Consider the following 14,248-nt stretch of genomic DNA (forward strand, 5'->3'; position numbering starts at 1 on the left):
TTCACACAGGCAGCTCAGGCGCCCTTTTCAATGGATCCCGACTGCTATACCCCTGGCTACATATACTGGATGGGGACTGCTATACACCTGGCTACATATACTGGTGATATCTATACCCCTGGCTACCTATTCTGGGTACATATATAGACCTGGCTACCTGTTCTGGGGACTATTCTAGACCTGCTTACTAATTCTGGGGACACATATACCCCTGGCTACATATACTGAGGACATATACACCTGGCTACCTATTCTGGGGACACCTATAGGCCTGGTTACTTCCACTGTGGACACCTATAGACCTGGTTACCTATACTGGAAGCACCTATTTTGGGGGAATTGCTGCCAGATTAACTGTATTTTTGGGGAACAGCTGCCAGAATATATGTATATTGGAGGAACCACTGCTGCCAGATTATGTCTATTTTGGGGAAACCATTGCCATATTATCTGTATTTTGGAGGAACCTCTGCCAAATTACATGTATTTTTTGTGAAATGCTGTCAGATTACATGTATTTTTGGAGGGGGAAACACTATGGCAGAACTCAAACTTCCCTGGCAGACCTTTTACACCACTGATAAAGTCATGTATATTTGGCCATACCCATTACCACGCCCACATTCTGTTGCATGACCACGGCCCTTTTTTGGTGTGGCGCGCTACGCACGCCGCAGGTCCCTCCTTAAGGGGCGCATTAATAGTCTTTGTCCCCGGGCGCTGAAAGCCCCAGCTACGCCTCTGGAACATGCATTTAAGATACATATGCTATACTTACTATGTACACTTAAATTTTCACAGTATGACAAAGTGGAGAATCATTTATCACCAGTTAGAACCTTTAGGTTTGCAATAAGAAGTAACACCTCCCCCTCTTCCCCCCAAAGCAAGACATAAGGGAAACAATACATAACGCAGATGACGTGGCAGTGGTTGGCAGGATGACAGCTACAAGAAACGTGCAAGGCTGTGAGATAGTGGAGTGTACAGCACACTGATAACCTACAAACACAGGAAAACTCTTGTCAGCTGTATGGAAGAGTCACTTTAATTAGCAGAAATGCCTTCTGATTTCCTGATACATTGTAGACTCTTTCTTTATTCCGAGTTTGTCCTTTGTTTTAATGTGATAATACAGGACAACATTATCCACGGACCATGAGACTGCAGCATCCAAATGACACGCTGTTTTCCAACGCAACTGATAGAACCACAGAGCTAGTGTAACCCGATTTATCCTTGTGTGCAGCCCCGGCTAAGAGGAATCCACCAGACACTGACTTAAATGTGAATATCAAGAATTTATTTGTGACCTTAACAATGGTCAACTCGTAACTTCTCAACCAATACTAACTTTCAAAACAAATATATATTCTCTTCACATATACATATCAGTACAGTCGTCTCATCTTCACAGCTGGTGCACGGGTAAAATGCTGCAAAATAAAAAGTCAGGTTACTTAGACACACAATTGAGCTACAACAGATCTATCTTCTCTTACAATCTCCAACAACTATTCAATACAACACTTATTATCACAGTACCATAGGCTGCTGTGTATGGGCTTGGGAATGTACAGGTCTACTGAGCAACTTCACTTCTATACAGTCTCAGTCCCTTTATACCAAGTCCAAGCTATATTGCTCAGCAAAACCTTCAGGTGGGGTTAAAGTTTCTCTTTAATATGGTACTGACACAGCTCTCACTTTTCTTTAGTTGGTTTAAAGAGAAACTCCGACCAAGAATTTAACTTTATCCCAATCAGTAGCTGATACCCCTTTTTACATGACAAATCTATTGCATTTTACAAACAGACCATCAGGGGGCGCTGTATGACTGATAGTGTGGTGAAACCCCTCCCACAAGAAGCTCTGAGTACCGCGGTACTCTGGGCAAACTGCCACAATGTAACAATGTTCACAGACAGGAATTAGCTGTTTACAGCTGTCTGTAAAGCCAGAACAGCTAGAAATAGCTACATAACCTGCCCACAGTAACAATGTCACCATGTAATAAATGTCAGAATGTAAATCTGGGAGAGGAAAGATTTTACAATGAGCAAACACTGATTAAATCATTTATACATAATTATTGTAAAAATGAAGCACTTTTTTTATTACATTATTTTCACTGGAGTTCCTCTTTAAGGCACCGAAATAATTTCCACTCTTTTGGCGCAGAGGATTTCTCAAGCTCTCTTTTTATGTACTGTGGCCCCAAAATAATAAAATAACCAAATAAAATAAAAGTAATGAAATAAACGAATAAGGAATAAAATGAATAAAAAGAAACAAAATAAACAAAGAAAACAAATGCACCCAGGAACAGCATCAATATCTCCCTTTGCAATAAGATCACGTTCTCTATGCTGTTTAGATCAAACTCCAACTTGTGTAATAGCAACACTTAAATCACCAACTCTGTTTTGACTTCTTTTCTCTATCAGATGCTGTTTTCCTTTGCACTGTAGTTTCTTTAGTGTCACAGGATGCAGTGTGACTCCAACACAGATCTTCTCCTTTTCTGCTGACAGATTAACAGAAGTTGTTTGTTTAATTGACAGGTTCTCTTTATCTCAAAGTCTCTCTCTCTCACTCTCTCCTGCACAAATCTTGCACTTAGGTAGAACTAGAAATGTGGTGTCTGCAGCGCGCGCGAAAAATGGGCGTGGCCATGACATTCTATGGGCGGAGCTAACGTAATGATGCAACAGCGAGGCATAAGAAAGCAGTGTTTACGCCGTGATGTAGTCAAACGTGGATTCACATCATAGGTGTGCAGAAACTGTGTGATGCTATTTAATAGTATGCCATAACCCCAAAGCAGCAAACACAGCCAACTATGACCATTAAATAATAAATGCAGCAACAGTTACCCCAGACACCACAAAATAAACGCAATGGGCAACATTTCAGCACAAAATAAACGCATTGCGGGCAACATGTCAGCATAAAATAAACGCAATGGGGGCAAACATGTCAGTACAAAATAAACGCAATAGGGGCAAACATGTCAGTACAAAATAAACGCAATGGGGGCAAACATGTCAGTACAAAATAAACGCACTGCGGGCAACATGTTAATACAAAATGAACGCATGGTGGGCAAGCATGTCAGTACAAGATAAACGCACTGCGGGCAAACATGTCAGTACAAGATAAACGCACTGCGGGCAAACATGTCAGTACAAGATAAACGCACTGCGGGCAAACATGTCAGTACAAGATAAACGCACTGCGGGCAAACATGTCAGTACAAGATAACCGCACTGCGGGCATACATGTCAGTACAAGATAAACGCACTGCGGGCAAACATGTCAGTACAAGATAACCGCACTGCGGGCAAACATGTCAGTACAAGATAAACGCACTGCGGGCATACATGTCAGTACAAGATAAACGCACTGCGGGCAAACATGTGAGTACAAGATAAACGCACTGCGGGCATACATGTCAGTACAAGATAAACGCACTGCGGGCAAACATGTCAGTACAAAATGAACACAATTTGGTCAGACATGTCCGTACAAAATAAACGTGCGCCGCGGCGAAAAATGTGGTGTCTGCAGCGCGCGCGAAAAATAGGTGTGGCCATGACATTCTATGGGCGGAGCTAACGTAATGATGCAACAGCGAGGCATAAGAAAGCAGTGTTTGCGCCGTGATGTGGTCAAACGTGGATTCACATCATAGGTGTGCAGAAACTGTGTGATGCTATTTAATAGTATGCCATAACCCCAAAGCAGCAAACACAGCCAACTATGACCATTAAATAATAAATGCAGCAACAGTTACCCCAGACACCACAAAATAAACGCAATGGGCAACATTTCAGCACAAAATAAACGCATTGCGGGCAACATGTCAGCATAAAATAAACGCAATGGGGGCAAACATGTCAGTACAAAATAAACGCAATGGGGCAAACATGTCAGTACAAAATAAACGCAATGGGGGCAAACATGTCAGTACAAAATAAACGCACTGCGGGCAACATGTTAATACAAAATGAACGCATGGCGGGCAAGCATGTCAGTACAAGATAAACGCACTGCGGGCAAACATGTCAGTACAAGATAAACGCACTGCGGGCAAACATGTCAGTACAAGATAAACGCACTGCGGGCAAACATGTCAGTACAAGATAAACGCACTGCAGGCAAACATGTCAGTACAAGATAACCGCACTGCGGGCATACATGTCAGTACAAGATAAACGCACTGCGGGCAAACATGTCAGTACAAGATAACCGCACTGCGGGCAAACATGTCAGTACAAGATAAACGCACTGCGGGCATACATGTCAGTACAAGATAAACGCACTGCGGGCAAACATGTGAGTACAAGATAAACGCACTGCGGGCATACATGTCAGTACAAGATAAACGCACTGCGGGCAAACATGTCAGTACAAAATGAACACAATTTGGGCTAACATGTCCGTACAAAATAAACGCGCGCCGCGGCGAAAAATGTGGTGTCTGCAGCGCGCGTGAAAAATGGGCGTGGCCATGACATTCTATGGGCGGAGCTAACGTAATGATGCAACAGCGAGGCATAAGAAAGCAGTGTTTACGCCGTGATGTGGTCAAACGTGGATTCACATCATAGGTGTGCAGAAACTGTGTGATGCTATTTAATAGTATGCCATAACCCCAAAGCAGCAAACACAGCCAACTATGACCATTAAATAATAAATGCAGCAACAGTTACCCCAGACACCACAAAATAAACGCAATGGGCAACATTTCAGCACAAAATAAACGCATTGCGGGCAACATGTCAGCATAAAATAAACGCAATGGGGGCAAACATGTCAGTACAAAATAAACGCAATGGGGGCAAACATGTCAGTACAAAATAAACGCAAGGGGGCAAACATGTCAGTACAAAATAAACGCACTGCGGGCAACATGTTAAAACAAAATGAACGCATGGCGGGCAAGAATGTCAGTACAAGATAAATGCACTGCGGGTAAACATGTCAGTACAAGATAAACGCACTGCGGGCAAACATGTCAGTACAAGATAACCGCACTGCGGGCATACATGTCAGTACAAGATAAACGCACTGCGGGCAAACATGTCAGTACAAAATAACCGCACTGCGGGCAAACATGTCAGTACAAGATAAACGCACTGCGGGCATACATGTCAGTACAAGATAAACGCACTGCGGGCAAACATGTCAGTACAAAATGAACACAATTTGGGCAAACATGTCCGTACAAAATAAACGCACGGCGGGCAACATGTCAATACAAAATGAACACACGGTGGGCAAACATGTCAGTACAAGATAAACGCACTGCGGGCAAACATGTCAGTACAAGATAAACGCACTGCGGGCAAACATGTCAGTACAAGATAACCGCACTGCGGGCATACATGTCAGTACAAGATAAACGCACTACGGGCAAACATGTCAGTACAAGATAAACGCACTGCGGGCAAACATGTCAGTACAAGATAAATGCACTGCGGGCATACATGTCAGTACAAGATAAACGCACTGCGGGCAAACATGTCAGTACAAGATAAACGCACTGCGGGCAAACATGTCAGTACAAGATAAACGCACTGCGGGCATACATGTCAGTACAAGATAAACGCACTGCGGGCATACATGTCAGTACAAGATAAACGCACTGCGGGCAAACATGTGAGTACAAGATAAACGCACTGCGGGCATACATGTCAGTACAAGATAAACGCACTGCGGGCAAACATGTCAGTACAAAATGAACACAATTTGGGCAAACATGTCCGTACAAAATAAATGCACGGCGGGCAACATGTCAATACAAAATGAACACACGGCGGGCAAACATGTCAGTACAAGATAAACGCACTGCGGGCAAACATGTCAGTACAAGATAAACGCACTGCGGGCAAACATGTCAGTACAAGATAAACGCACTGCGGGCAAACATGTCAGTACAAGATAAGCGCACTGCGGGAAAACATGTCAGTACAAGATAAACGCAATGCGGGCAAACATGTCGGTACAAAATGAACACAATTTGGGCAAATATGTCAGTACAAAATGTGGGCAAACACTTCACCTGCAAGAAAAAGCATTTACTCACCTGGCAGAAGACGTCCCCTCACGCAGCCGGCCTCTGGTGCCTCAGGTGCAGCTCCCCCTGGCCTAGACGATCTTCAATCTCCCGCTCAGCCTCTCACAGGCAGAGCAGGGCTACGGCAAGATGGCGTCCGGAGGCGGAGCCCTGTACTGGAGACAAATAGTCTCCAATACAGGGCTCCGCCTCCGGACGTCATCTTCCCGTAGCCCTGCTCTGCCTGTGCCTGCCGGAGGAGAACATTGCAGGCTGGAGCGGGGCTGCGGGGAATGAACTAGCGCAGCATCTAGTAGACGCTGCGGCTAGTTCACTGTACGGTGGCCAGAGTCCCGAGGCCGGGACGTCCCGCTGCTAAAAGCGGGACGTTTCCCGGGACCTCATGCAGCCTGGGACAGCGCCCCCCCCCCCGAAGGCGGGACGCGTCCCGGGTAAAGCGGGACGTGTGGTCCCCGTAGTAGAACAGATATCACTTTAAGATTCACTTCAATATTTTGCTGTTACATATTCAAGTGACTGCTGCAAGCTGGCAGGCAAAATGTCTCTGAATCACAATCACCACTTATGGCTGAGCTAGATATCAAATTGGGGGCTTGACAGAGGCCTTTCACTCTCTAGGTGACAAAGTTCTCTCACACGTGCTGTAACTTGGGCACATGGACTTCTATCCAGAAGCATGTGGCATGTGCCTTTATTGAATTTCGGCTCCTCTTCCCACCACCATGAGGCCCGCTGACATCTTTTTAGCAATTTCATGGAAAAGTGGGCCTACTGCATGCTTTGTAAAGTCCTGGGCCCTGGTGCGTTATGCTGATCCGGATCATCCACAAGGCAAACCTAGGCAGTTGCCTAGGGCCTGGAGAAAGTCTAGGGGCCTGGTTGATGCTAGCCCCCACCAGCTCTAACTAAAAAAAAGCCTAGATTCTGACCTGATGTTTTTTATTTTCCACCTGTATTTGTCTCCTGTATTTGCTGTTCCACTTGTATATACTGTATATACAGTGGGATGCGAAAGTTTGGGCAACCTTGTTAATTGTCATGATTTTCCTGCATAATCCGTTGGTTGTTACGATAAAAAATGTCAGTTAAATATATCATATAGGAAGCACACACACTGATATTTGAGAAGTGAAATTAAGTTTATTGGATTTACAGAAAGTGTGCAATAATTGTTTAAACAAAATTAGGCAGGTGCATAAATTTGGGCACCACAAAAAAAGAAATGAAATCAATATTTAGTAGATCCTCCTTTTGCAGAAATCACAGCCTCTAAACGCTTCCTGTAGGTTCCAATGAGAGTCTGGATTCTGGTTGAAGGTATTTTGGACCATTCCTCTGTACAAAACATCTATAGTTCATTCAGGTTTGATGGCTTCCGAGCATGGACAGCTCTCTTTAACTCACAACACAGATTTTCATTTATATTCAGGTCTGGGGACTGAGATGGCCATTCCAGAACCTTGTACTTGTTCCTCTGCATGAATGCCTTCGTGGATTTTGAGCAGTGTTTAGGGTCTATGGCCTCAATTCACCAGAGGTTGCCAACCTATTTATCTCATGGGAGGTAATTTACCTCCTGTGATATCTTTAAATAGCAATTCTCCAGAAGTAAAGGGTGAAATATCGACAGAGAGAAATCCATGGGATAAATGTGCGATAAATAGGCGATAGTTAGTCGTTATTTTTTCTCAAAATCACAATTCACCAGGGAAAAAAGGGTGTGTGGCCATTCGTTATTTTTTCATCTATTTATCTCCTGCATGTACCTGGAGATATCTGTTTTTTCTCACAGCTGCTGCAGCTCACTCTGCAGCTAGTCTACTAGCAGCACATACTAACAGCTTATACTGTACATATTTCAGGCACCAGAGAGCAGCCCATTTACAATATTAAGCAATATTAAGCATTTACAATATTAAGTGGAAGGGTGAAACGAAGGAGGAATCTGGATACATTTTTCATTGGGAGTGAGTGTGAGAATAGCCTCGATTCATAAAAGTGCTGTCGGTAAGGTAAAGTCGAGCGGGGAAACACCGCTGTCGGTATTTCCGCCTTCAGGGTGGTAATTCATAAAAATGTTGCTAGTTGTGACAGGCGTGCGGAGATATTCCGCTGTAGGCAGGCGTTAGGCTGTCCTACGCATGCGGAAACAGGAGAAGTAGGCGGAATCCCTCCGTGCGGTGTTCTCTCTGCAGCTGCTTGGGAGGTCTGTCCCATTCACTGCACTGTATTCCGCACGCTTCTCGCCACATCAGAGGTAGCGGTAATACCCGTCCGCATACCGCTACCTCTAATCTTTATGAATTGACTACTTGTTACTTTTGCTATGATAATCACCGCGCAAGGCGGTGATTTATCACTCTGCACGCGAATGTCGGCTTTTCATGCGGAAAAAGCCTTTATGAATACAGATTTTGCTGTGTGGTCGGTAAAGTGAGCCGTTTTCAGCATTTCCGAATGCGGGAATGCTTTATGAATCGAGGCCAATGTATCCAAATACATCCTCCGATTCACCCATCCACTTAATATTGTAAATGCTTAATATTGCTTAGTATGCTTAATATGCAGAACGGAGGGAGGGATTTGTAATGAAAGGAGAGGGTCAAAAAACAGGGAGAGAAACTATCTGTGGTCACATGCTGGTAATAACCTCCTCCTCCTACCCACAATCCTTTACTTCCAGCATTTAGAGCGGCAAAGTATCGCATGCAAATCATTAACACCGCATAACTATCGACCGTTTATCGCTCGGTTTTCGCATCCATAGCGCTCCATTATCGCACCATTATTGCCTGCTACCGAACACTCCTCTCACTATCCTCTCACAGTGGTGAATTGCAAACAAAGTGTTCAAATACCGCATGAGATAAAATACCGACCGTTTATCTCTTACTAACTCTCCTCTGGTGAATTGAGGCCATTGTCTTGATGAAAGATCCAGCCCGGCCCAGCTTCAGCTTTGTTACTGATTCCTGGACATTGGTCTCCAGAATCTGCTGATACTGAGTGGAATCCATGTGTCCCTCAACTTTGACAAGATTTCCAGTCCCTGCACTGGCCACTTAGCCCCACAGCATGATGGAACCACCACCATATTTTACTGTAGGTAGCATGTGTTTTTCTTGGAATGCTGAGTTTTTTTTTCCTCCATGCATAATTCCCCGTTATGCCCAAATAACTTAATTTTAGTTTCATCAGTCCACAGCACCTTATTCCAAAATTAAGCTGGCTTGTCCAAATGTGCTTTAGCATACCTCAAGCAGCTCTGTTTGTACTGTGGGTGGAGAAAAGGCTTCATCTGCATCACTCTCACATACAGCATCTCCTTGTGTAAAGTGCACCAAATGGTTGAACGATGCACAGTGACACCATCTGCAGCAAGATGATTTTGTCGATCTTTGGTGCTGGTCTATGGGTTTACTCTGACTGTTCTCACCATTCGTCGCTTCTGTTTATCAGAGATTTTTCTTGGTCTGCCACTTCGAGCATTAACTTGAACTGAGCCTGTGGTCTTCCATTTCCTCAATATGTTCCAAACTGTGGAAACAGACAGCTGAAATCTCTGAGACAGCTTTCTGTATCCTTCCCCTAAATCATGATGGTGAACAATATTTGTCATCAGGTCATCTGAGAGTTGTTTTGTGACCCCCATGTTGCTACTCCTCAGGGAAAATTAAATTGCTACTCTTCAGAGAAAATAGAGAAAATTAAAAGAGGAGGGAAACTTACAATTGACCCCCTTAAAGCGGAATAAAACCCTGACATAATATTCAATAAAAACATGTTTTCCTACTTTGTATATGCCATACGGTTATCATATTTGAATTTGTGCATAAGTATTATTATTCATTTAGAAATGATTAATTCCCAAAAGTAATGTTTTTTGCTTTTTGAGCTGACTTTGCATTTTATTAATAACTGCTTTATTCATCTTCTACCTTAAAGGACTTACGAGGTCAAAAATCGTAATTTTGATCTTTACCTGTTTAATATTTGAATCCATAGGTGTGTTGTAATGCGCCCTCCGTAATATTCCGCCTTAGAAGTAGCCTTTACATTCCCCCCAGGCTGCAACCAGACCCCACAGCACGGGTCGTCTCCTAGATGGCCGCCGCAAAGATCCGCGGCTGCGCAGTACCCATTGCGGAGAGTGTGGCTGCGCATGCCTCTGTTAACCCTTTAAATGATGTTATAGTAAAAAAAAATGCTGGTTGCATATAATATGCTGTAAATAATGTTTTAGAGCAAAGATGAAATACAGGGTTATATTCCACTTTAAATACTCTCTCATAACTGGACTCACCTGTGTATGTAGGTCAGGGGTCACTGAGCTTACCAAGCCAATTTGAGTTCCAATAATTAGTTCTAAAGGTTTTGAAATCAATAAAATGACAACAGTGCCCAAATTTATGCACCTGCCTAATTTTATTTAAACAATTATTGCGAACTTTCTGTAAATCCAATAAAATTTTACTTCTCAAATATCACTGTGTGTGTCTCCTATATGATATATTTAACTAACATTGTTTTATCGTAACAACCAATGATTTATACAGGAAAATCATGACGATTAACCTCCTTGCCGGTTATCCCGAGCTCAGCTCGGGGTAACCTGCGCAGGAGGATATCTCAGGCCCCGCTGGGCCGATTTGCATAATTTTTTTTTTGTTACAAGCAGCTAGCACTTTGCTAGCTGCTTGTAACTTCCGATCGCCGCCGCTCGCCGCCGATCTGCCGCAATCCGCCGCGCCGAGTCGCTCCCCCCCGTCCCAGAGCCCTGCGCTGCCTGGCCAATCAGTGCCAGGCAGCGTTGAGGGGCGGATCGGGATTCCCTATGACGTCCCGACGTCCATGACGTCGGTGACGTCATCCCGCCCCGTCGCCATGGCGACCGGGGAAGCCCTGCAGGAAATCCCGTTCTCAACGGCATTCCATGCATACTCTGATCGCCGAAGGCGATCGGAGTGGGTGGGGGGATGCCGCCGCGTAGCGGCTATCATGTAGCGAGCCCTTGGCTCGCTACATGATTTAAGAAAAAAAAAATTAAAAAAATGTGCGGCGCTGCCTCCTTGCCGGATTTTTTAGACCGGCAAGGAGGTTAATAAGGTTTCCCAAACTTTCGCATTCTACTGTAGATTCTTGTCTCATTACTGGCAAATAGTCACTATTTGACATTATCTTAGGATTCCTGTGAAATGGGGACTTTCTGGATTTCCTGGGGAGACGCCTTAGCTTGGCAAGTAGTGATCTGTGTTATAGTGTTGTTGTTTCATGTATCACTGTGACAGTGTCCAGTCTGTAGCATTCATGTAGTATATACATACTCTCCAGTTTCCAGTCTGCAGCATTCATGTAGTATGGACATACTCTCCAGTTTCCATGCTGTAAAGTCATTCATGTATCTGGATGTTATTTGTGGCTGGCCTCTGGACACGAGATTGCTGCATTTGGAGAAGTGAATGGGACAGGAGTTATGTCAGCGGGTCACCCATGTGTTATTAGCTCATCACACTTGTCTGGTCACATGCCTCGAAAGTGATGAATCAGACTCATCATGAGAGAAATCTCCGAGCAAGTACTGAACATGTCTGACTAATCACATTCACAACTTGAACGCAATATGGTATTTTACATCCCATTAGTTTCTGTATATGTGTTTTTTTAACAAATATCCAGTGTGATTTGGGGATCAGTATACTTAGAGAACTGCATTGGGTCGGGTATCTCCGGGTACCCAAAAATAGGGTAAACACACTGATCCTAATCTGGTCTGGTTGCTGGTCATGTGAGGGTAGAAAGCATTGGGGCGTTGAATGGTAAAAGCAAGTATAAGATCATTCTCTGTGTCTTTTGCTTATCAAAATCAGTGTTGGGCGAACATCTGGATGTTCCGGTTTGGTGTGGTTCGGCCGAACATGCCCCTGATGTTCGGCATGTTCGAGCCAAACCCCGAACCCAACCCGAACATGTCCCTTTGGGGCCCCTATAGGGTCCCAGCATAAAGGGAGAGCATGCCCCGAGCGCGGGGGGGGGGGGGGGGTTCGGAAATGCACCCCACCCCTCCCCGCTAAGCTCTCCCTTCTGCCGGTACCCTATAATTAAATTTAAGTGCCCAAAAGTACCTGAGGAGGAGGAGGGCAGGAAGAGGGAAGGCCGGAGTTCTTGGGCGCTAGTACCATCTGGTACTTCCGCCCTCTCTTGACACACTTCCTGTTTACATTTGAAGTCGCGTCAAGAGGGCGCAGAAGTACCGCGATGACGCGAACGAGGGTACGCGTCATCTACATGATGACACGTACCCTCGTACGCGTCATCGCGGTACTTCTGCGCATTCTTGACGCGACTTCAAATGTAAACAGGAAGTGCGTCAAGAGAGGGCGGAAGTACCAGATGGTACTAGCGCCCAAGAACTCCGGCTTCCCTCTTCCTGCCCTCCTCCTCCTCAGGTACTTTTGGGCACTTAAATTTAATTATAGGGTACCGGCAGAAGGGAGAGCTTAGCGGGGAGGGGTGGGGGGCATTTCCGCCCCCCCCCCCCCCCCCGCACTCGGGGCATGCTCTCCCTTTATGCTGGGACCCTATAGGGGGCTATGTTCGGCTGGACACGGCTGTGTTCGGCCGAACAAAGAAGGCCTGTTCGGGTTCGGGCAGCGTGCCCGAGCGCCCTCCCGAACACCATGAGGTGTTCGGGGGGTGCCGAACCGAACCCGAACAGGCCAAAATCCGGGCAAACCCGAACAGTGGCGAACACTGTTCGCCCATCACTAATCAAAATCTAATATCAGAATATTTATTTGCTGACTTGATTGTTGACAGGGGCGTAGCAATAGGGGTTGCAGAGGTTGTGACCGCATCAGGGCCCTTGGGCAGGAGGGGCCCCGAAGGGCGCTCCCTCAACTACAGTATTAGCTCTCTATTGGTCCTGTGCTCATGATAATCACTTCTATAGATAGTGGTAATCATTAACAAACTGTTCCCCAGCCCCTCCTTGCACCTCTGACACTGTGGTTGTCATTGGCAGGTTTTGGTGCACCGAATCAATGTTATGTATAGAGTGCTTGGGGGGGGGGCCCAATGTAAAACTTGCATCGGGGCCCTCGGCTCCTTAGCTACGCCACTGATTGTTGATCTCTAATATCAGCAGACCACTTCGTAATCTCAAGCTTAGACACCCCCCCCCCCCACCCACCCACCACCACCACCACCACCACCACCACCACCACCAGGTCTCAAACCTGGATTTTATGCAATTATAGCAATCATTTATTTCACCATAGTAGCAAAAGAAACAGCGTTTCGGCCAACCGGCCTTTATCAACACTTATTAAAGGACAGTTGGCCGAAACGTTGTTTGTTTTGCTACTATGGTGAAATAAATTATTGCTGTAATTGCAGAAAATCTAGTTTTGAGACCCAGATATCCTTTTTCTTTGCTGCATGTACTTGCACCTATAGTGGATCCGGGTGTGGACTGGTTGACTCCCTGATGTTGAATGCTGCAGTGTGAGCTTTTGGACTTTCATTTTACCTATACTGGGGGCACCTATAACTGGGTACCGATACTGGGGGCACCTATTTCTGGCCACCTATGCCTGGCTACCTATACTGGGGCACCTATTTCTGGCCACCTATACTGGGGCCACCTATGCCTGGCTACCTATACTGGGGCACCTATTCCTGGCTATCTATACTGGGGGAACCTATACCTGGCTATCTATACTGCAAGTACCTATTCCTGGCTACCTATACTGGGGGCACCTATACCTGGCTACCATACGGGGGTGAGGGAGTGGGGCACATACAGGGGGGGTGGGGGGCGGGTCCAAATTCCACATTGACGCCCCAAGGTCTGTAACTAAGCCACTGCCTTGTAGAAGTGCTAAATTTTAAGACACAACCTTTTCAGAGGCAGAAAAAGCTGTTTGAAACTATATTTGAAATCAGATATAAACAAAACAGAATGTTTGAAAATGTACTGCAATACCTGATATTAATTGGGCGATAGTTTTAGTTGAGTAGTAGCTTCTTTAGCTGAGGAGGGATTGAGAAAGCAACAGAATCACCTGGGGATTTTCCTAACTTCTACTTTCCATTCATCAACAGTCGAGTATGACTCCTCCCCCTCTGGGAGGTGTATAGAATCTGCAGAGACTATATGTAACAATG

This window comes from Hyperolius riggenbachi, chromosome 4 (genome assembly GCF_040937935.1).
Source record: "Hyperolius riggenbachi isolate aHypRig1 chromosome 4, aHypRig1.pri, whole genome shotgun sequence".
NCBI classification, from domain to species: Eukaryota; Metazoa; Chordata; class Amphibia; order Anura; family Hyperoliidae; genus Hyperolius; species Hyperolius riggenbachi.